Here is a 21813-nt window from a genome sequence, read left to right as displayed (position 1 = left end):
GTGCACCAAATTTCTGTAGTCTTAAAGTATCAGTTCTTTGGTTGTATAATATTTCACTGAGTTAATGCATGATACTTTGCTCATTCTCCTCCTATTTAAGGGCTTTCTTATATTTTGATATTTTAAATAATGAAATATTTTAGTAGTTTATTTATTTTTTTTTCTTTTGGCTGTTTCCTTTGGAAAATAATCCTAGCTGACTCTCTGGAATGAATACATTGTTGAGATTTTAATAGGTATCGCCATGTCACTTTCCTGAAAGATTGAAGCATTTTTTTTGTCATTTAAGATAAAATTTTACCCTTGTGCTAAATATGTAATGTTCCTTATTGTAGGAAAAGTTGCTTTCCATTATATTTCTTTGACTAAGCTGTTTTGAAACCTGTGTTTGTTTCCTATTATTACCTCATGAAAGATAAGCATTTTATTTATTGAGAGCGCATTTTCTGAATACCCACTCTGTGTCAGGACTTGGGCTAGTTACTGGAGATACAAAGATGAAAAAGACTAATTATTTAGCCTGTGCATTCCAGAAAATTTTGTCTCTCAGAGGGAGATAATTACAGTAGGTAAAATGAGGGCTTCAATCACAGTATAAAAAGGTGTTTGAGGAGGAACCTGGGAGATGGGCCAGTGTAGGAGGGGAGATGGTATATGTGTGCAGCTTGGAAGGTCAACCATCCTTTGCTTGGAGGAGAGATGAGGGGCAGAGAGAGGGCATTCTGAATGGGGTGAGCAAGAAGTCTCCAGAAGTTCCCTGGTCAGCTCCTTTGCATTTCCTGTTTATTCACTAGTACATGCAGTTGTTGTTGATTTTATTTTTTTTTATTTTTTTTTTTCAACATTTTTTTATTTTATTTTTGGGACAGAGAGAGACAGAGCATGAACGGGGAGGGGCAGAGAGAGAGGGAGACACAGAATCGGAAACAGGCTCCAGGCTCCGAGCCATCAGCCCAGAGCCTGACGCGGGGCTCGAACTCACGGACCGCGAGATCGTGACCTGGCTGAAGTCGGACGCTTAACCGACTGCGCCACCCAGGCGCCCCTGTTGTTGATTTTAAATATGCTTCCACTCTTTGTATTCTATCAAATATTAACATAAGTGTTAATTTTTGTCATGTTTAAGACAAACACTTTATTTTAGTCTGTTCTTTGACTTTATAAATTTTAGTTGCTTTTCATCTTTTACATTCTCATCACATAGGATTATGATTACTTGTTTTGATGTGCGTCATATGGAAATTTCTTAATTCATAAAGTTATAGATTTGGCTGATCCAACAGTAGCCAAATCTTATTTCTGAAAGTGGTTTTCCACTGTGTGATGAGAAGAGTTGTGAAATATATGTGGAGCCCATATTTCCCACACCTATGCTCTTTTTTTTGTCTGACCCCTTTATGATGATACAGCCTGGTATTCTGATGCCTGAGTCAGGAAACCAGGAAATCATATCCCTTTTCTTTCCCATCTTCTCAAGGTAAAGTGGCTTAATTTATTTGACCCAGAACCAAACCAACAATATTATGCTCCATGGATCTCTGGTGCCAGTAAAGGGACAAATGTGTTCACATCTCAACAGCCTGAGATTTTTATTCTTTCAGCAATAGAGTTGATACTAAGAAGTGAGAAGACTGGAACTCAAATGGGAACGGACTTGCTATGGACTGAATTATGGTCCCCCCAAACTCCTGTGCTGAAGCCTTAATCCTCAATGTGACTGTATTTGGAGATAGGGCCTTTATGGAAGTAAAGTTAAATGAAGCAAAAAGGGGGGCTTTGCTCGGACAGGGTTAGTGTTATTATTGGACGACACGCTGGACAGCTTTCTCTCTCTCTCTCTCTCTCTCTCTCTCTCTCTTCCCCCTCTCTCCCTCCCTCCAATGTGAGGACACAGTGAGAAGGTGGTGGTCATCTGCAAGCCAAGAAGGGAGTCCTCACTGGAAACTGAACCTTGCCAGAGTTTGGTCTTGGACTTCCAGCCTCCAGAACTGTTGTTTAAGTCGCCCAGTCTATGTTTTTGTTGTGACAGCCTGAGCAGTCTAAGACAAGCATAATGATAATACAGCAATTATTGACTGCTTAATATATATCAATTTTGGGTTTCTTTTCTTCGAAGTGTGAGTTAAGTCATATCTTTATTTCCATTTTACAAGTAAGGAATCTGATGATTAAGTAACTTGCCTCAGGTTTCAGTGCTGGGAAGGGAGTCTATAAATCCCTGTTGAGCTTATGTCCAATTTGAGGCAACAGCTCTATGTAGTTCATTTACAAATTGTAATGGGGTAAAGACCCAACAGTAACCACATGTGTAGATTACAAAGTGTTTTTCTGCTCAAATAAGCTTGGCAAACTTATATCCTCTTCTTGGTGGTTGCACATTTAATACCTAAGTTTCAGAAATCCTTCAGTGAAGAAACTTGTTTAACTTACCTTCATGTTTCTCAAATCATTTCCCAGGGGCAACCCAAGTGATTTGCCATGGAACATCATTTCTTGGACACCCATTTGGGCAGTACAGCCCAGAGGTCATCACATTCCTGCAGTGGCCACCAAAGGCCAGTTTAATTTATAATTTATACTTAAACATTCAACGAGCATGGATTGATGCTTATTATAATTTATTGAATTAAAAAATGTAATGAGACTATATGTTCATGTTACTTCAAAACATTCTGTTCATTTAGCTTTTATTTTTGTTAAAGGTTAGACAAAAAAAAAAAAAAACAAGGTAGATAGTTACGAACTTTAGACATCTTACCTCTAAGAAAGTAGATACCTTTGTCAAAATGAGCTCCTTTGATTTTAGTGAGCACCTGCCCTGTGGCAGGCATTTTATAGGAAAGGATGAGGGTCCCAGTCTCAGAATTTACATTATATAGACTTGTGGAGATTAGGGGTTACATGTGTCCTTTTCAACATGTTTATGTATGTCCGTACAAATTATGATAGTTGGAAGGTTTTCTAAATATTATTACTTTGGACACTTGGCCTTTTCTTAAGCAACTCCTCAGTTTTTTCAGGCCATTAGTGTTTTGACTGTGGAAACTAACTTTGGGCCTGTCTTTGATTTACAATGTATGAGTCTATAAATAAATCTCATTTTTAATTATTAAAAAAAATTCCCTTTTTAACAACCTTAAAATGATTTAAAAGCTCCAAAAGAAACTGGTTAGACTGGTTCTGCAGCCCACCTTCTCCCCTTTTTTTCTGTAACTCAAAAGGAGTTCTAAAATTCTAGACATTTGCCAGGTGTGAGTTGGGAAAGAATCTCAACATCTGGGAGGTGTTGGTAAGGTTGTTTAGGGGGTTTTCTATCGAGTCTCATGATAGCATTGCTTAAATAATTTATTAGGAAAATTCTGGGTATTTTCCTCCTTTTTAAATAGGTTATAACACATTTGATATCACTTAAATGAATGTTTTTAAACAGCTATAATTTATTTGTAGTTAGATGAACGAAAGTGCCCTCACCTGTTAGCAAATACAAGCCCATTTTAAGACATAAAGTTCTCATCTTTAACGTATTTGCCAGAAAAGAAAAGGAATGTACTTTTTGGAAGCATGTTGTCCTACATCGGTTTCCCTTCTATGTCACACACAGAATAATTAACAGCTACTTACTAGACTTCTTTTAAGCAGATCACTGGTCTGGGAAGTGGTCACTTAGTCTCAGAAAGGGTTTGGTCAATGGAGAAGAAAATCACATCTGACATTTATGGGTAGAGGCAGTAGGCAGGAGCAGCCAGCTTTTTGACAGCAGTTATGTGTTCTGGATGACTCCCACCGGTTAGTAAGATGAATGCTGACTTCTTTTTATTTCTTTAACCTTGCCACTCTTTGCCTAAACATTCAAAGAAAGGCAATTCTATCACAGTTCATGAGTCACAAAGCTTACAGCAGGAGGATGTTCATCTTGGGGATGCCTCCAGTCCTTGAGTTAGTGGTTTGCATTAAGATGGCAAAAGAGCTTTCATTCTCTAATTAGTGGGAGGCACACTTGACAGTGTGAAGGACCTTTTTCTCCTGGAGATGATTTTTAACGGTTGAATGTGCATGTTGAGTGTTTTAAGCCCAAAGGCAGACTCTGGCTACTTTGGACTGCATTATAAAATTAGTTGAAAATAGCTATAACTTAAACCTTTTATTCTTTTCTTCTCTCTCCACCCCCCGCTCCCCCCCCCACCCAAGCTCTTCCCCTTACTTAAAAAAAAAAAAAAAAAAAAAGGAATATATGCATGCAGTACAAAAGAGAATAACAGTAGCATGTTTTTCTCCTCCCAGGTCCCTAGTACTCCTCCCTAGAAGCGTCTGTGAACAGCATTTTTAAAACTCCTTTCTGACATTTTCTATGTTTATATGCCCCTCGTTATTTTTATGCAGTTGGGACATATTTTGTTTTTCTCCCTAACAGTTTCTTTTGAGGGAATTTCATATTTGCCCATATGTAGATCCAACTAATTCTGTTTATAAGTTGCATGCTCTTTATTGTAATGCTGCACTACAATTTATTTACCCATTTTTAAAATTGATGAACATCTAGGCCACTTAGAGAATTTTATCCTTACAAACAGAGGTGACCGGATAGTTTTGTTCACACCTGGGAGTGCTGAGTCACATAGGCTATGGACAGTTAAAGGTATAATATATTTTGCCAAGTTACCTTTCAAAGAGCATATGCCCTGATCCACACTCTCACCTATCATGTCTGTGTCTCTATTCTTTGCCCTGATGTGTTTCCTGAAACTTGCAGATTTTTTCAGCCTGGCCCAAGAGAATTAATGCTTTCCTGGTTTTTTTAAATCTGCATTACTTTAATTATTAGTTAGGTTGAGCATCTTAAGTTTATGAGCTATTCTCTCTCTCTTTTTTTCTTTTTTCTGTGAACTCCAGGCTACTTTCAATACTTAGCTATACTTGATGATAATTGCTGCATGGTTTGGTTGGGGTTGGGGACACACAGAGACTTGTGTTATTAGAGACCTTGGAGGTCATACAGTCCCACCTTCCAATTGGTGTAATTTTTTTTTTTTTTTTTTTTTTTGTAATCTTTGATCATCTGCTTGAATGCTTCCAGTATTAGGGGGCTTAAAACCTCATGGGCATCTAATTCCTCTGTTGGCTTTGGTTGACAGAAAATTCAAGATATGTTAAAAGAGTAGTGGAATAGATAGAGAGGGTGGGAGCAGCTGGACTCTTTAAATAAACCACATTAATGAGGCTGGAAGATTCCTTTAGGCCCAATGAGGGGACCAGGAGCAAGGCATGTTAAGTGAATCTTGTCCATCTGACTAAGGAATGAGAGAACATAACCAAGGAGGGCTTTTTGAGGGGATGTTTGTTATTGCTGTACAATAAGTTATCTGTAAATATATGCCTTAAAACAACAATAAACATCAGTTAATTAAGGTTTAATTAGAGTAAATTAGAGTTTCTTTTGGTCAGGAATTTGGAGCAGCCTAGCTGGGTGGTTCTGGCTGTGGGTGTCTTGGAGGTTATAGTCAAGATGTTGCTGGGAGCTGCAGTCATCTGAAGGCTGGACTGGCCTGGTGTGCTTGCACCATGGCTTGCTCACATGGCTGATGGCAGAAGGCCTCGGTTTATTGCCACATGAACATCTGTGTAGAGCTACAGAGAATGTCTTCAAGTTCTGGCAGCCTGCTTCTCCCAGGGTGCGTAATGGAAGAGAAAGCAAGATGGCATCTGTAGTGTCTTTTATGACCTCAGAAGTCACACATGGTCATTTCTGCAATATCCTGTCAGTTACACAGGTCAGCCCTATTTAGCATGGGAGGGGACTACACAAGAGTGTAACTAATAGGCGGCAGGGATCATTGGGTGCTTTCTTGGAGAGCGACTATCCTCTAGCCCCCAAAGATTCACATCTCTCTTACCTGCAAAACAAAATATGCTTCTCTCAGGGGCCCCAAATCTCATTACAGTAAAGAAGCCAGTTCTTTGTGTCAGAGAATTAAGAGATATTTAAACAGATTTTGGACATGCTAAGAATTTATTAAGAATTTTTCTTTGTTGGAAGAAATTGTTGTATTTGGGCGGTGTTCTCAATTAAAACACTATTTCTGTATGAAAATTCTGGCCCAAATAAATAGGAAATAGATTTATAATCCTGACAGAGGAATGGAGTTCTAGTGAAATATTTCAACTTGTTCTTAGTCACAAAACCTTCATGACATTAACACTCAGCAATCAGAGTTAGGTTCTTGGAAAACACATACTGGAGAGCTCTCAGATTGAGGAACTTGAAACCAAATAGGGAAAATATAGATATCAAATTGTGCTGGCTATTTATTTGTGTCTTCAGCATCAAGCCCACCATTTTCTACTTTGTTTTGTAAGGCTGGGTCTGAAGCTCTGTGAAATCCACTTCCCAGATTTCCCTTTGCCAGCTGGATTCCTGTTGGTTTCTGGCAGTAGGAGACACTGGTTGGAGATTGAAATGTAGGGGGGTGGGGAGGATTTTGCTGTTTTCCTCTCCTGTCAGCAGCCTTTCTCTTGTGGCCAGCTAATAGTTTCTTTAGGATTTTTTTTTTTTAAGAGAGAGAGAGAGAGAGAGAGAAAGAGAGAGAGAGAGAGAGAGAGAGAGAGAAAGAGAGAGAGAGAGAGAGAGAGAGAGAGAGAGAGAGAGAGAGAGAGAGAGAGACGGAAAGAGAATCCCAAGCAGCCTCCATGCCCAGCACAGAGCCCAATATGGGGCTTGCTCTCACCACCCTGGGATCATGACCCGAGCTGAAACCAAGAGTCAGGCACTCAACTGATTGAGCCTCTCAGGTGCCCGCTCTTAGGCATTTTTAGTATCAACTTTGCCATGGCCCCAACCAAGGTCCAAATGTCAGTTATACTGTGTCCTGTTCCCCCTACCCTCCTTACAGTCCTCTTACCAGTTCCTACTCTGAGCACCCAGGCTCTAATAGCCCCGCATCTTCCCTTTTATTTCTTCAGTCCCAAGGTTGTAGCTGTTTCTAACAGTTACTAATATTGGGGTTATGTCTCTGTTTCTGCTTTACTCATTCTGTCTCCCAGCACCTGTGTAATCACTTTCTTCTATTAAAGGTCTGCCATTTAAAATACCTTATGTCTCAGATTTCTGTGTTCCCACTGATTGAAAGAGTTATTTGGGTTTCTGGATGTGTCATCCCTCATAATTACTGTGACTTGTTCATGGTTAAATTTTCTTTCTTGCAAGGTCATAGCTAGAGGTCACGGTCCTTCATCTGGTTCTCTGTCCAGATGTTTAGGGCTTTTCTGATTGTTAGTGCTCATAGTTGTTAACTTCATTTTATGGATCTGTACTCATGAACAGGCCTCCAGGATCCCTACTTGCATGTTTCGATAGTGGTCTTAGAGATGCAAGTTATCTGAGATGCCTAATCAATTTTCTTCAATCTACTTAAAAACAGTACTTTCTTCATTCATTCCCAGTACAAGGGAGTATAACTTCTGTCGTTGGCTCTACCTGGGGCTTTCCTAAGCACCTGCATTTTGAGCCTCTGACCTCATAGACACTGCCCACTGGTGGGCGGCTGTTGGACCTGCACTTATTTTCCCTCTTCCTTTCTCTTTCCGGAGATTTTTATTCCTGCTCTGCTCTCTCCTTTCTTTCCCTTCTCCCAACTCCGCAGTTTTCTCTTTTTCTTATTATCCCCAGTGGGAATGCTTTATAGTTTGTACATATTAAAATTGGAAGCACTGGCTGAAAAGGTGTATCTGCTGAATTACTTGAATTTTATATCAGGAGGATTTCTGCATGAGGAAGCATAATTATATTAACTTATGAATCATGTGAGCATTTTCTAGACCAGAGGAAAACAGCTAGTGATTTCATTAGTGATACTTCTGTTTTGCAGGTGAACAAATTCACTAAACCTTTATACTTTTATTAGAGGGGTTTTGTGGTTTGTTTGTTTTAGTAAACATTTATCTTGTTGCTCTGTTTACACAGCACTAGATTAGGTAGGTGCATGGGGAGACAGCAAAAGAGTGAAATGACCCAGCTCTTGTGTGTCTTGAAAGACTATACTATGTACCTCGGGAGATAGAACACATACACTAAACAGCTATGGGAGCAAAATAAGTGTAAGATGATGTGATAAAAACTGTACTTAAGTGTGTGTAGTGGGGCATGTAAAAACAGGGCTTCCGGTATACAGACACTAAGCACTTCATGTTGTCTCATTTAATCCTTACAAATCTTAAGTAGTTCCTCTAGTTAGTCCTATTTGGCAAGTGGTGAATCTGAGACTTAGAAGTATGAGGATAAACACCTACAGAGGGTGAATCTAAAGGCTGTAATGGGTAGGAGTGCCTCATTGGTTCAGTCATTAAGCATCTGACTCCGGCTCAGGTAATGATCTCACAGTTCGTGGGTTCGAGTCCCACATCAGGTGAGCTCGAGCCCCTCATTGGGTGAGCCCCGCTGAGCCCTGCTTTAGGTAAAACACAAGCCCCACTTTGGGTGAGCCCTGCTTCTCTCTCTCTCTCTCTCTCTCTCTCCCTCTCTCTCTTTGCCTCTTGCTCGCTTGCAAACCACCCCCCCCCCACCAAATAAAGAGTATAATGGGTGGAAGTGAAAGTTGTGTGCACTTGTGTTGTGCTTGTGTGCATTTGTGTTCTAAGATATGCCAGATGCCTTCTGTTTACTCCCCTGGATCCCTGTCCATTCTTCTCCAGCCTACTCTATGCCCTGAGTGGGTGACTTGTATGGATTACACCAGTGAACACCCTTGCCCTTTGGCTTGCAGACAGATTCGACTGATGGGGAGAACTCAGGAAATCTGAGGGCAGTGGAGAATGATGCTGGGTGTTTAGTCCTCCAGCTCTTCTCCACTAAGTCTCCTATTGGCTCCATAGCACCCCCCTCTCCTCCCATCCTCCCTCTGTCCCCTCTCTGTCTCCATCTCTGTCTCCAAATTCCAAGAGTCACCTCACTCCTTGACCCTTCCAGCACAGATGAGTAGGGATTCCCCATTTAATAGCACTAATCCTCCTCCTCGGCTTTAATAGTTGTCTCTTGATCAAACTCAGTTTGAATGTATTGCATCCATTTTGAGTGTATCTTGTGTTTCCTGTTGAGACTGATGTGAGAAAATACTTGTAAGGCCTTCCTCCTTTCCCTTCCTTCCTTCCTCCCTCTTCCCTCCTTTCCTCCCTTCTTCCTTCCCTCCCTGCTTTCCTTGCTTTCTTTAACAGTGTGTTTTACATAGAAGATAAGAAATAGCCCAGACCTGGACTCTGCTCTCAGGGAACTTACAATATGGCTTAAAATTTAATAATAACGGAAATGAAAACTAACAACGTCTATGAGAAACAGTGTCACTGAAGAGAGAATCTGGTGCATGCAGTGGGTTGATTACTCAATGTGAAATGTAGGCAGTTCACAGATTTGTTGCTTATTCTTCCTACTTGTCCATTAGCTTTGTCCCCAGGCCAGAAGTTTGAAATCTCATCTTTAGTAAAACAACATCAAAGACGGTGTAAAGTCTTTTTTAAAGAGTAAATGACTGGAAGTGTGCTGTTTAGAACTCATCATATTCACCAAAAAGGTAAATTTACCATAGGTGTTGTCAATAAAATAACTTCTCTACATGTATCCCTGGATTTAAGATGCATATGAAGTTTGGGAAGGTATATCAGTTTTTTTTTTTTTTTTAATTAAGAAACTGTTTTTTTTTTTTGGAGCAATTTCAGGTTTATAGAAAAATTGAACAGAAATTAGTTCTTGTATCACCTCACAACACCCTCTATTTGCCCTTCCAGCTTCCCCTGTTTTTAACATCTTGCATTTAGTGCAGAACATTTGTTACAATTGATGGGCCAATATTAATTCATTAGTGTTAACTGAAGTCTGTAGTTTACATTAGGGTTCACTGTGTTGTCTGCTATATGAGTTTTGACAAATGTATGATGACATGTGTCCACTGTTACAGCATCATACAGAATAGTTTCATTGGCTTAAAAATCCTCTGTGCTCCACCTGTTCGTCCCTTCTCCCTAACCCCTGAACTCTTGCCAACCATTCATCTTTTTACTGTCTCCATAGTTTTGCCTTTTCCAGAATCTTACACAGTTAGAATCATATAGTATATATATATATATATATATATATATATATATATATATATATATATATATATTCTGTCTTCAGATCAGCTTCTTTTACTTGGCAATATGCATTTTAGGTTTCTTCCTGTATTTTTGTGTCTTGATAGTTCATTTCTTTTTATTGCTGAGTAATATTCCATTGTACTGATGTACCACAGTTTATCCATTTATCTACTGAAGGATATCTTGCTTTCAGATGTTGGCAACTATGAATAAAGCTGCTGTAAACATTTGTGTGCAGGTTTTTGTGTGAATATAAGTCTTGGACTGGTGTCTCAGAATTTAAGAGGTAAGTGGACATTGGAGAGGTCTATCAAGCTAGGTTTTTTGTTTGCTTGTTTTTTTGTTTTTGTTTTTGTTTTTAACAGCTAGGAAAGTGTAGTTTTTGTCTCTGCCAATGTTCGGTTCTCACCCTGTTATAATGGTGTGGTTAATTAGATGAGCGCTGAGGCAAGTACATAACATCAAAAGATAATACAGGAAAAGGAAGTATTTCTGGAGTAAACTGCACATTCTCATATGTGAAGTCCAGTCTCTAATCCTGAAAGGGGTTTCTTTGAACTAGTCAGAACCAAGGTCACATACTGGCTTCCTTGCCAGACACACTGAGGCTGAATTAATCACCTAATTAATCACATACTTTTATGTAGAACCTGAGAATTAGAGTTGAAATACAAACTGAATGCCTGATATACTAAATCAAGTATAAAATACTTATCTGTTTTGTAATTTTATATGAGCAATTTACATGATGACTTCTTTCAAATTGAAGAGAGTAAACACATTACAAATGCATATCTCGTGTATGAACACATCTTTGGGATGTTAATGTGGCTCTTCCTTGCTTTTGAGTAAGCAAAGAGCCATTCTTTCAACACTTCCTGTGGCCACCAATAATTCTGCCAAGGGGTCTGACATCCTGGGAATTTGCCAGCCTTCAGAGACTGACTCACGCTGAAACACCCTCATGGTTTCTAGTGGTCTGTTTAAATCTTCTGGTTCAGTGTATGTGGGTGCTGAGCCAGAACATACAAATTCCCATCTCAAAACTCCTGAGTGGTGTAACTTCAAGAAAATCACTTCAACTTTTGTGTTTTAGAGAGTACCAAGCCTATCTCTGCTGCCTGGGGATATTATAAAGGTGGATTAGCCTATGTTTTTAAAGCACTTAAAGCTTCCCAGGGGAAAGTGCCTTGCAACTTGCAGGCATAATTGCTGGCTGTATTCCAGCTGGAATAAGGCAAGCAAAGTGCACTCACTTTAAAGCCAAATGCTCACCCTTTTCTTTTGAGAACTCCATTTAGCTCCTTTGTAGAGGTAATGTGTCTTGTATGTGAAAGCATTTGAGTTGTAGTGGGGGATATTTGCATTATTATTCAATATTCCATCATAGATTTGGACTCATTATCATTTTGTATCTGAACATTTTGTATCATTTTGTATGATATACAGACATCATACACAGTGGCTCAGAATCTTCCTTAGCCTAAATGAAAGTGGACAGGTGCTTCTCCATATTTCTGAAGAGCACTTACACTAAGCTTCTTGATCCAGTTTTTCCTGTTTACTGGAACTATTCCAGCCTGCAACATTCTGCATGTAGTTCAGAGCATCCAATGTGATAAAAGTGAGACACATTGAGGAATGGCTTTCTAATTTCTTACAATTATTAATAAAAATCATAGACAAGAAGATTGTTTATATTTATAAAATATTTTTTTTTTGTTTCATAGAAAGTTAACGGTTAAAATATCACACAACGTTTCACTGCTCTTGGAGATTTAAGCCTCCTGTGTTGACATCAACAGATAATGTGTGAATTGGAAATAGGTGCAGAGAAGCAGATATTTTCATTTTTCTCCTTTAAAAAAATTATTTATTTTTTAATTTACATCCAAGTTAGTTAGCATGTAGTGCAACAATGATTTCGGGAGTAGACTCCTTAATGCCCCTTACCCATTTAGCCCATCCCCCCTCCTGCACCCCCTCCAGTAACCCTCTGTTCTCCATATTTAAGAGTCTCTTATGTTTTGTCCCCCTCCCTGTTTTTATATTATTTTTGTTTCCCTTCCCTTATGTTCATCTGTTTTGTATCTTATCATCCTCATATGAGTGAAGTCATATGATATTTCTCTGAGAAATAAGTATTTTAAACTATTTTCTAAAAAAAATAATTTATGGGGGAGAAATTGGTGTCACAAATACTTGGCTGATTGCAGAGATCACTGTTGCTCATTTACTTAATTCCTTCTCTTTTTTGTTCTGTAGTAATAGATTATCATAGTTTTACACTTTGAAAGCTCTTATTTGATAGCCCAGACCATTCACTGTGATAAGGACCTTATTTGCAGTTTGATTCATTTTTGTTTCTTCTTGTTTGAAATATATTTTGTAAATTTTCAGTGATTTCATTTTTTCCTCCATCTTATTACTGTCATGACAGAACTTTCAGTAGTTGATGCTAGCAGTTTCTTAAGTTAGATGTAGAAGTTTAAAACTGGATATAAAGTTTAACACGTGATAGTTCTTTTGAGCATCTTTAGGTCTTTAGTGAAGGGATGGGAAAAATCTAGACCTACAGAAATTCATTCTTCTGGTATTTTTCTGGATCTGTGCTAATACTTTAGTTACTAGATGCTAGTGACTATTAAGTGTGTGAAATGTGGGTTATGGGACTGAGAAACTAAATTCTTAATTTTAATAAATTTAAATTTAAATAACAACATGGATATGTGGGTAGCACAACACAAGTGAGTCATTTGGTTACTAAAGGCTTGCCTTAAATTTTATCTTAATGTTCCGGCAGATGTAGCAAAACAACACAAGTAAAAATTGACCCATTTGTTTACTTTGTGCTAGAGATTTCACTGATATTTAATTTTTATAATCTATAACAACTCTGTGAGCTCCTCTTTTACTGGGAGGGGCCCAAGGCCCAGAGAGCATAAGTAACTCAACCAAGGTCATAGAGATATTCCACCCTTGCTCTTTCTGTTTTGTCACAGGATGTAATTTTGGTTCAAATTGTGACAATTTATTTTGTAGAACACCTCTATTTGGGTTTGTCTGATGTTTTCTTCTGATTATATCAAAGTTTTATAATATTTTCATCACCCCAAAATGGAACTCCATGCCCACCAGCAGTTTCCCTCCAGCCCCTGCCAACCATATTTCTTTCTCCATAGATTTCCATATTCTGAAGATTTCACATAAATGTAATCATATGCTACTATATGGTCTTGGTGATTGGCTTCTTTCATTTAACATAATGTTTTCAAGGTTCATCCTTGTTGAAGTATATATCAGTACTTCATTCCTTTTTATGGTTGAATAATACTACATTACATGGATATGCCACATTTTGTTTACTCATACATCAGTTGGTGGAGACGTGGATTGTTACCACTTCTTAGTTATTATGAATAATGCTGCTGTAAACATTCATGTACAAGTTTGTGTGGGGACATATGCTTTCATTTTGCTTGAGGACATACTTAGGAGTGGAGTTGCTGGGTCCTGTGGTTACTCTATGTTTAGCATTTCTGAGGCAGGGGTAGTTATTTTTTGATAAATGTGGTTGTTCTCTGTTTTTTCTTATGGTTTCTGTCCACTAGCGAATTAGGGTTGCAGTGGAGTGTAGATTCAAGATAACAATAATAATGTATCTGGTACCCTCCTTTAGTATCACATAAAACGTTAAAAAAAATAATCAATACATGTTTTCACATTTCTGCACATACATTTGGGATTAAACAAATGGATGACACTCTTCCTCTTAGAACTTTCTTCATACTTTTGTTTGAAAAAAATATATAGATTGGTAGTTATTTAAGCTCTATTCCCAATACAGTGTGGATAGTAGGAGTCTATAGATGGTTGGTAGAATATCAGTTGAAATATGAATTTTTACTTTTGAGTAAGTATTAGAGATAGCTGTAGGGAAAATTTATGAACTTGATACAGGAAAGTTTCTGTTGGTTTATGACACTTTTCTAGGCTTTTACTGTGTTCAGACCCTAAAGGGTTGGGCTACATGCCTCTCTGCTGATCTGTGTGCAAGAAACAGCAGAATTTTAAGGCAATGTAAGCTTTTTTTTTTTTTTTCAGTAAGTAAACATTTCTTGCTGAGATGACAGAAGTCTGAAACTACTTTTTGAAAATATGCATAGTTTAACTCTGTGAATGTTGCCAGAAATGATCTTATTAAAATAAGGTTATGATGTACTTTGGCCTACAAGAATATAACTCTGAATTATAGTGTAGTCAATTTAAAAAGGAAGCAACAATCCTGAGGTAAGAATCTCCACACTTGTGAACTTTTCCTAATTTCCCCTGTTGAATATAGGTATTTCCGATTGTGCATTTTCTGTGCTAGGTGCTAAGAAAATCATAAACATATGTATGTTATTCTTGTCTTTAAGGAGCTTATGCAAATGATGATATAAAGCAGAAATGAAGGAAAGGGTTCCAAGAATGATACAAAGGGATGTGGAATGTTTCACGTGGTTCAGAAAGAACTCTGCAGACTGGGGTCCTCCGATGGGGTGGAATCCTGGAGCTTGGGATTGCATGTGCGAGTGTGTGTGTGTAAATCTTTTGGGTTGACTCCTTGATGTTTTGTTTTAAGACTTTTTATTTAGAATAGTTTCAGGTTTACAGTACAATTGAGAGGAAGATACAGAGATTTCACATATACCCTCTGCCCTCACACATCATAGATGGCCTCCCTTCTTATCAAAATCACTCACCAGAGTGGTACATTTTTCACCAAGGATGAGCTGTTAATTGGCTCCTTACAGTAAAAGTACAACCATATTAACTTGGACTCCACTAATTGGGAAATTTTTGTGAAATATTGGGTAATGATTGAGCTTTCATACAATTTTTCAAGAATATTAAATTCTTGCTATTAAAGCATCAGTGACAAAAAGTAAATTAATGGCATCAGAGACATAAAGTAAATGTCCCTCTATTTAGGGAAAGATAATGGTTCAGAGTACTTTTGTAATGAAGGAGCCATGTGTAAACATTCCAGCAACATTTATTGAGTGTGTAGAATGTTGATAAAGAACAATGCAGTGGCAAAGAGCACAGATTCTAACATCAGACTTCCTAGAAGGGTCAATCAAGTATTGGCTGTATTATTTACTAGCTCAGTGTCTCAGCTGAGTTATTCAACCTCTCTGAGCCTCACTTTCTTCTTTTTAATATTGGAATAATAATAATGCCCACTTCATAGCATTGCTGTGATGATTGTGTGCATTAGTACATATAAACTACTTAGATTCATGTTTGGTACCTGATAAGTATTAAGTGATAAGGTGTTCCTAGCACTGTGCTAAGTGCCGTGGAGAGGTGTAAGAGAATTTCTGGTGTCAAAAATCTTTAGCAGGTAAAATAACATGTATTGATATATAATATACATACAACTTCAGTGTAATATAACTCAGATAAGTGCATATTTTCTTTCTAGTTGTGATCTAAAATCTGTAATCAGTTCAGTGGACTTTCAAAGACCTAGCTTGAATCTCTTCAGATAACAGAAGAGTAACAACCTTCCATTTAACATGCTCTGCTGTTTAGACTTTCTCATGAGTTCTGAATGACCTTTCTTAGTTGGGTTAATTTAGTGAAATTTGACTAAGTCCCCTGAGGAAATGTGCACTAATCTTTACCCTCACGTATCTAGTGAATGTACCTATTAGGAGAAAATGCTCCTTTTCTTGAATATTTTCTTATAGCCCAGCTGCAAAACATTGGTTCCTGAGTCTAAGGAGGCAGAAACTGGCAAACCCATGGGGTGAAGCTACTGCATGCATTGCCCTCAGCCGTACCACTTGGTACCCAGAGATTGAACAGATGTTGGTCATTGGGTCATTTCTCAGTGACTCTGAATCCTTTCCCAAGAAAATGTTAAGACACAGGTGAGTTGAATTCTATGTCTGCTATAGGAGTCCTGTGAAAACTTTTGAGAGGCTGAGATTTGCTCTTTGAGCAAGCTCTACTTAAAAAAACTAATATATTTTGCAGTTTCTCTTGGCAAAGGGTACTTGTAGCTACTGCTGCTCCTTTTCTAGCTTTGTTGTTATTTTAAAAGTGTGCTGAGGGTCACTGTAGTGCATAACTCCAGGGGGCAATATTCATAGATTATGTACCCCCTGGAATTGTGCAGTGCATGGCATGCACAGCTGTACTCGGAGATCCTAGTGCTGAACTTGGCTTAGTCTTATCCTGAGAACCTGTTGTTACAAGTTCTTTGGAATGTGTGCTGGTTTTATGGGTGAAATTGGGCCTTTAAGTGGACAAGGTCTTGAACTCTAAATACTCAGATAACCCTTGTATTTAACTGCATGCCTTCTGTGTCTGGTGGCATTCACCCGAACTCTTGCTATTATTACCCAGGTTAGTATGACATGCCTTATCACTGTAAGTCATCTGGTGACTGGTTTAAAGGATTTCTAACCCTTGTGCTCTGGGACTTTACTAAGCATTCTTTACTTTTAATCCTGATTTTTGTAACCACAGCCACTGTTGCTGGGATTGAACCTTCTGTTGTCACTTGAAAGTCTGGGGGTTATAAATGTATTGATGCTTTTATACAAGGGGCTGCTCTATCTCCTCCTGCAAGACTGACTGGCCTTCCAGCTGCTTGAGGTGGGGTCTTGGGGTCTGGAGCTACTGCACCAGCTGCCCCAGGAGTCATCAAAGCACTCTCCTGCATTACAGTAGGATTAAATATGCTATTTGCTAGAGCTGTGTCTGGCAAGAGTCTTAGAACACTTCCAGGAAAGAAAAACAAAATTGTATTTCAACAAAGGAGTAAGAAAAATTGGCACTGATCTCCATGAGGTCACCTCACTTGGCGCAAAAAGTTCATGCTCTTTATTCTGACCAATTTTGTAGGTACTTTGAGGAATACACTGAGCTTGTAATTCTAACTTTGGGAAATTTGAAAAATAGCTATTAACTTCTGGATGATTGGAACTAGGGTGATATATTTTACTCATATAGGTTACTATTAATTTATATTTACTAATCAACAAATTAGATCACTGTTCATGCCCAGATTTCCACCCCACCCCCCCACATGTTTTGTAGTTTAGGAGTATTGTTGTGCAAGCCTGTTGATTTAAACCACAGACATCTAGAACTGGAAGAAATTCTGATACCATTTTTTCACAAGCTACTCATTTTATAGGTGTCCAAGCTGAGACCCTGAGAAACTAGATGACTTGTGCAAAGCGACAGAGCAGATGGGTGGTCGAATCTGACCAGCACCCATGCCATTCTGTGTCAGTGAAACATGAGTCATACTCCCTTGTCTCCCCACGTCGGATGCCCTTGAAGAAGCCAGGGACCTGCCTGGGCATTTAAAGAACCCATCTGTGCAACTGAGGTGATTCTCATTTCAACACTTGATTTGAATGATATGGAGGAATGGTTATAAAAGACCCTACGACCTACTAGAAGAGTGATCCTGCAGTTACTTAACCTCTCCGTGCCTCAGTTTCCCAAACAGTAAAATCGCATTTACTCTGCATGCAAACTCAAGGATGCTATGAGCTAATACTTAACAAAGCACTCACTATACAGTGTTTGAAACACAACAGGTGCTATGTGACCATGAGTGGTTAGGATTATGTGCTGGAAGTGTCCTTTTAATTTTTTAAAACCCAAGTGTAGGAGAGGTGGCATCCATAGAGAGGTTTAGTCATCTTGTGATTTTGCTTATATTAAGAGTTTGAAAAATGGAGAGACTTTGGCACCAGATAATCATAGTTTGGATCTGGGCTCCTGTTCTTTGTCGTTGTTTGACCTGAATCAGCTCTTGCCACGGTTTATCCAGGTAACCACAGTTTATCCAAACACCTGCCAGTGTCTTCATCTCTCTTTTTCTCATTCACTGGTTTTAATCTCAGCTAGCACCTCTGTGTTAATGCTTTCTGCCTCTGATCTCTGAGGGAAAGCCATTGTTCCTTCATCTCTGTTGTTGTAGCATAAGAACTAGAGATATCCCAGTCCTTGAATTTTTATTAGCGGAATTTCTGCTTAAGATTTCTGGTCATATTCTTTCATTCAGAGTATCTCTAAAAATTCATTACAACCTTCAATCACCTTTAATAAAGCGAAAACAAATTTCTGTCATTTTCATGGTTCAAGAGCTCCTTGATAATGCTTGCATTTTATAGTACTTTTCTCCACAGAATAGAAATTGCTTTTAAAGAAATCTTTAGTTTTTACAGTTATAGAGTCTAAAGCCAGTGAAAATTGTTTACACTATCAATCCGGAGGGCTTTAAAATATAATATTTTGTAATATGTGTTTTGTAACACATGTAACAGTTTCTTATTTTTCACATTCTGTGTCAAAACTTTCTAAATGAATTTTTCTCTGTTGCTTAAAATTATGTTGTTAATAGTATTTAAAGACCATTCATTCATTCAGTATTTATTACACATTGTGGCAGGTGCTATGCTAGGTTCTGGGAACATAGTGAACGGCAGAAATTTGGTTTTAACCCTTAAGTAGCTTAAAGTCTAATTGAAAGTAGGAAAAAATGGTTGGGTATGGGTAAGGAATGGTTAAGGTCAGCGGAAGTTGCTAAAGTGTACTAGTTCTGAACTAATGAATATTAAAGAAAAAATGTTCAAGATGCTGTGAAGACAGGTCAAGACACATGTATTTTTTCCTCTATGATTGTTTACTTTTGCAAGGACTGTAATGATTTATTTCTCCAAACTTTATGTGGCACAGAACTCGAAGGATCTTAGATATTTTTCTGCAGCCATCCGAATCTGTGGCACATTTAACCCCATGGAGCATAGTGGTTGAACTTCAGTGTGCAGCAAATCAAAGGAAAGGAAAAAGCATGTTTCTAGAACTTAAGATCACAAGCAAAGACAGGGTGACTCTTCTCTTTCCATTAGAAAATGGACAACTCCACAGTTAGATGAAATTTTGGATGCCTTTACTCTGTGTTAGATATTTATCTGATAATTATGACATTGGATTGTCACAGATAATCCCCCACCTGAAGGCAAAAAAGAACAAGCAAATAATCTCCTCAAGTCCCCCTTGTTTCTCTATAGCTGGATGATATTATGAAAGCCATACTCACATCCAGTATAAAATGTTTTCTTTGCCCTTTTTGAAAGAGGTAAGAACTTAATACATTTGATAAAGTTTATCACTCGTAAATGTTTTTACGGCCTTTATCTTCAATTGGATATTACCTCCATGGATCAGATTGATAACCCATTGCAAGATCATAGCAATACAGTCTGTTCTGTGCTTGAGAGAAATTGTACAGATCTGAGGGAACTTTACTTTTGAGAGTAAATTCTGATAAATCTCAGTTGATCAGCTTAGCTCTGTCTTGGAATCCTAAAATTTTTACTCAAGGAAAAAGAATCCGAAGTCATATTTTACTTAGGCAAGGTCATGATTCAACTGCAGCAATTACTGCATTTTATATACTTACATCCACCAGATGCCTGGAGAATCTATTTTCTTGTTCTTTTTAATTGGTGGATATTGTTTTTATTGTTAATTATCCTGTGTTATGTATTTAACTTGATAGACTGGATACATTTTGGGGGATGATATTTAGATCAGCATAATCCTACTCAGTAAAAGTAAAACCAGGCATCATAGTCCACATTGCCTGAATGTAAATGCACAAAGTGCAGGGTGAGTGGATTGCTTGATATATTTGGAAGGCTCATCTAAGGGGAGGGGGTGCTGTTATTTTTCATTTCTAGCTGTTTATATTGTACAAAAATCTGAGTTCAGTATTGTCAGATCTTTACAAATATCTAGGAAATCAAGAAATTCAGACTTTATGTTAACTCAGTAGATTTTTGGATATTCTTAACTAATTAATTTATTTTTTCTTGTAAGGGCACAATGGATGACAAACAAACCAGTTAAAAAGAAAATCTCTAGTCAGGCAGCAAGGGGACCATTTTTTTTTTTCAACGTTTTAAATTTATTTTTGGGACAGAGAGAGACAGAGCATGAACGGGGGAGGGGCAGAGAGAGAGGGAGACACAGAATCGGAAACAGGCTCCAGGCTCCGAGCCATCAGCCCAGAGCCTGACGCGGGGCTCGAACTCATGGACCGCGAGATCGTGACCTGGCTGAAGTCGGACGCTTAACCGACTGCGCCACCCAGGCGCCCCTAAGGGGACCATTTTTAACCTCAGCTGCACTCAAGGTTGATAATTGAAAGTCCAAGACGGGAAATGACGACAGAGTAGCTTTTAAGTAACGAGGGGACATTCTTCAAGTAGCAGTATACCCTGGAAGCTTTCTCTTCTTTCTAGACATCCAAGCATCAGAGGGAAAACAAGAGATTCTGCAGAGGTGTTTCCCATGTGTGCATTATAGGAGAATTGAACATTTAAAGATTTCTGCATTTTTAGCTGATGGTAGGCTGAGTTGGAATAGTAGTAATACTGCTCTAGTGAATTACACCTGGGCTAAATTTCAAATCATTATAAATGTGGAAGAGGAAGCTGCTTCATTTAGCAAATCAGATCTGATGTGCACATGTGACTTATCCAGAGCATATCATCATGCTTCAGCGTAGATGTGTATCTACTCAGGGAAAGCTAAAGGAATTACCAGCTTGACTACATAACTCCTCTGTTTAGTCCTTTGGTGGCTTTCCAAACTTAGTAGCCCAGCAAAGTCCTTCTCTTTCTGACCTCTTCCTGCCCCTTCGGCCTCATCTTCTGCCAACCCTCATGGCCTCATGTATTCCTGTCTTTCAATATTAGGGGCTACCTTCAGTTCCCAAATGCTTTATGGGTCCCTTTGCTTTTGCATCCCTGTATCTGTTATTCCTGCCTTGAATATAGTGTTGTCTGGTTAGCTTCTCTGATTTCCAGATTCAGCTCAAATAGATTTTCGTAAGCAAAATATTTCTTATCTCTAAGTCAGCATTTCATAAGCTGTAGTTCAGGGTGGATCTTAAAAAACAGGCAAAAATTGTATTAACGTCAGGCTCAGAAGTGATTCTGATTCTTTGCCAAGGGTTGCTGTATAAATAAGTGGATTTACATGAGTCTCCCAAATTAAGCATGTTGTAGCCCATTTTGGATGACTCATAGTACACATGGACATTTTAACGACTTTGAGAATTAGTGTAGCAAATGTTTAACTTTGTTTGACCCAGTGTTTCTCAAACTTATTTGATAATGGAACCCTTTTGTTTGAGAACATCTGTTCCTGTTTTGAGGAATGCCTGTTTGGGAGTATAGTTTTGGAAAATAGTGCCTTAAAGTATGGTTTTGGTTAATAAGAGGAAGTATCTTAGGAAGGAATGTCCTAGAAGTAGTGGAAACATCAGAAAGATTTTGTCCATTTCTTTGAATGGATTTCATGACTTGGTTTGAGTATGTCAATACTTACATTATCAATGGAGACCCTTTAGAGCTGTGGCTGGCCTAATTGTCACATAGTGTCCAAAAACAAAAATTGCAATTTATATTACAATCTCTTAACAACTTTTCTTTGAAAAATTTCAAACACATAAAAATAAAGAGGAGGGTATGTTGAACCCACATATACCTATTATCCAGCTTCAACAGTTACTAATATTTTGTGACTTTTATTCTTTATCATCTACCCTCTTTTTTTTGCTGAACTATTCTAAAGCATGTCCAAGACATCATGTCATTTCAATTTTACACT

The 21813-nt window shown here is 38.3% G+C and overlaps 1 protein-coding gene across 6 annotated transcripts in view; it reads left to right on the top strand.

Annotated features, from left to right (window-relative positions):
• The window catches only part of CDK14 (cyclin dependent kinase 14), a 633696-nt gene that overhangs the window by 64085 nt on the left and 547798 nt on the right, over window positions 1-21813 (top strand). The gene's annotated exons all lie outside the window — the stretch shown is intronic.

Source organism: Neofelis nebulosa, chromosome 4 (genome assembly GCF_028018385.1).
Source record: "Neofelis nebulosa isolate mNeoNeb1 chromosome 4, mNeoNeb1.pri, whole genome shotgun sequence".
In the NCBI taxonomy this organism is placed as follows: domain Eukaryota; kingdom Metazoa; phylum Chordata; class Mammalia; order Carnivora; family Felidae; genus Neofelis; species Neofelis nebulosa.
Note: the sequence above shows the minus strand (reverse complement) of the source record. Positions and strands in the feature narration are given on the sequence as shown.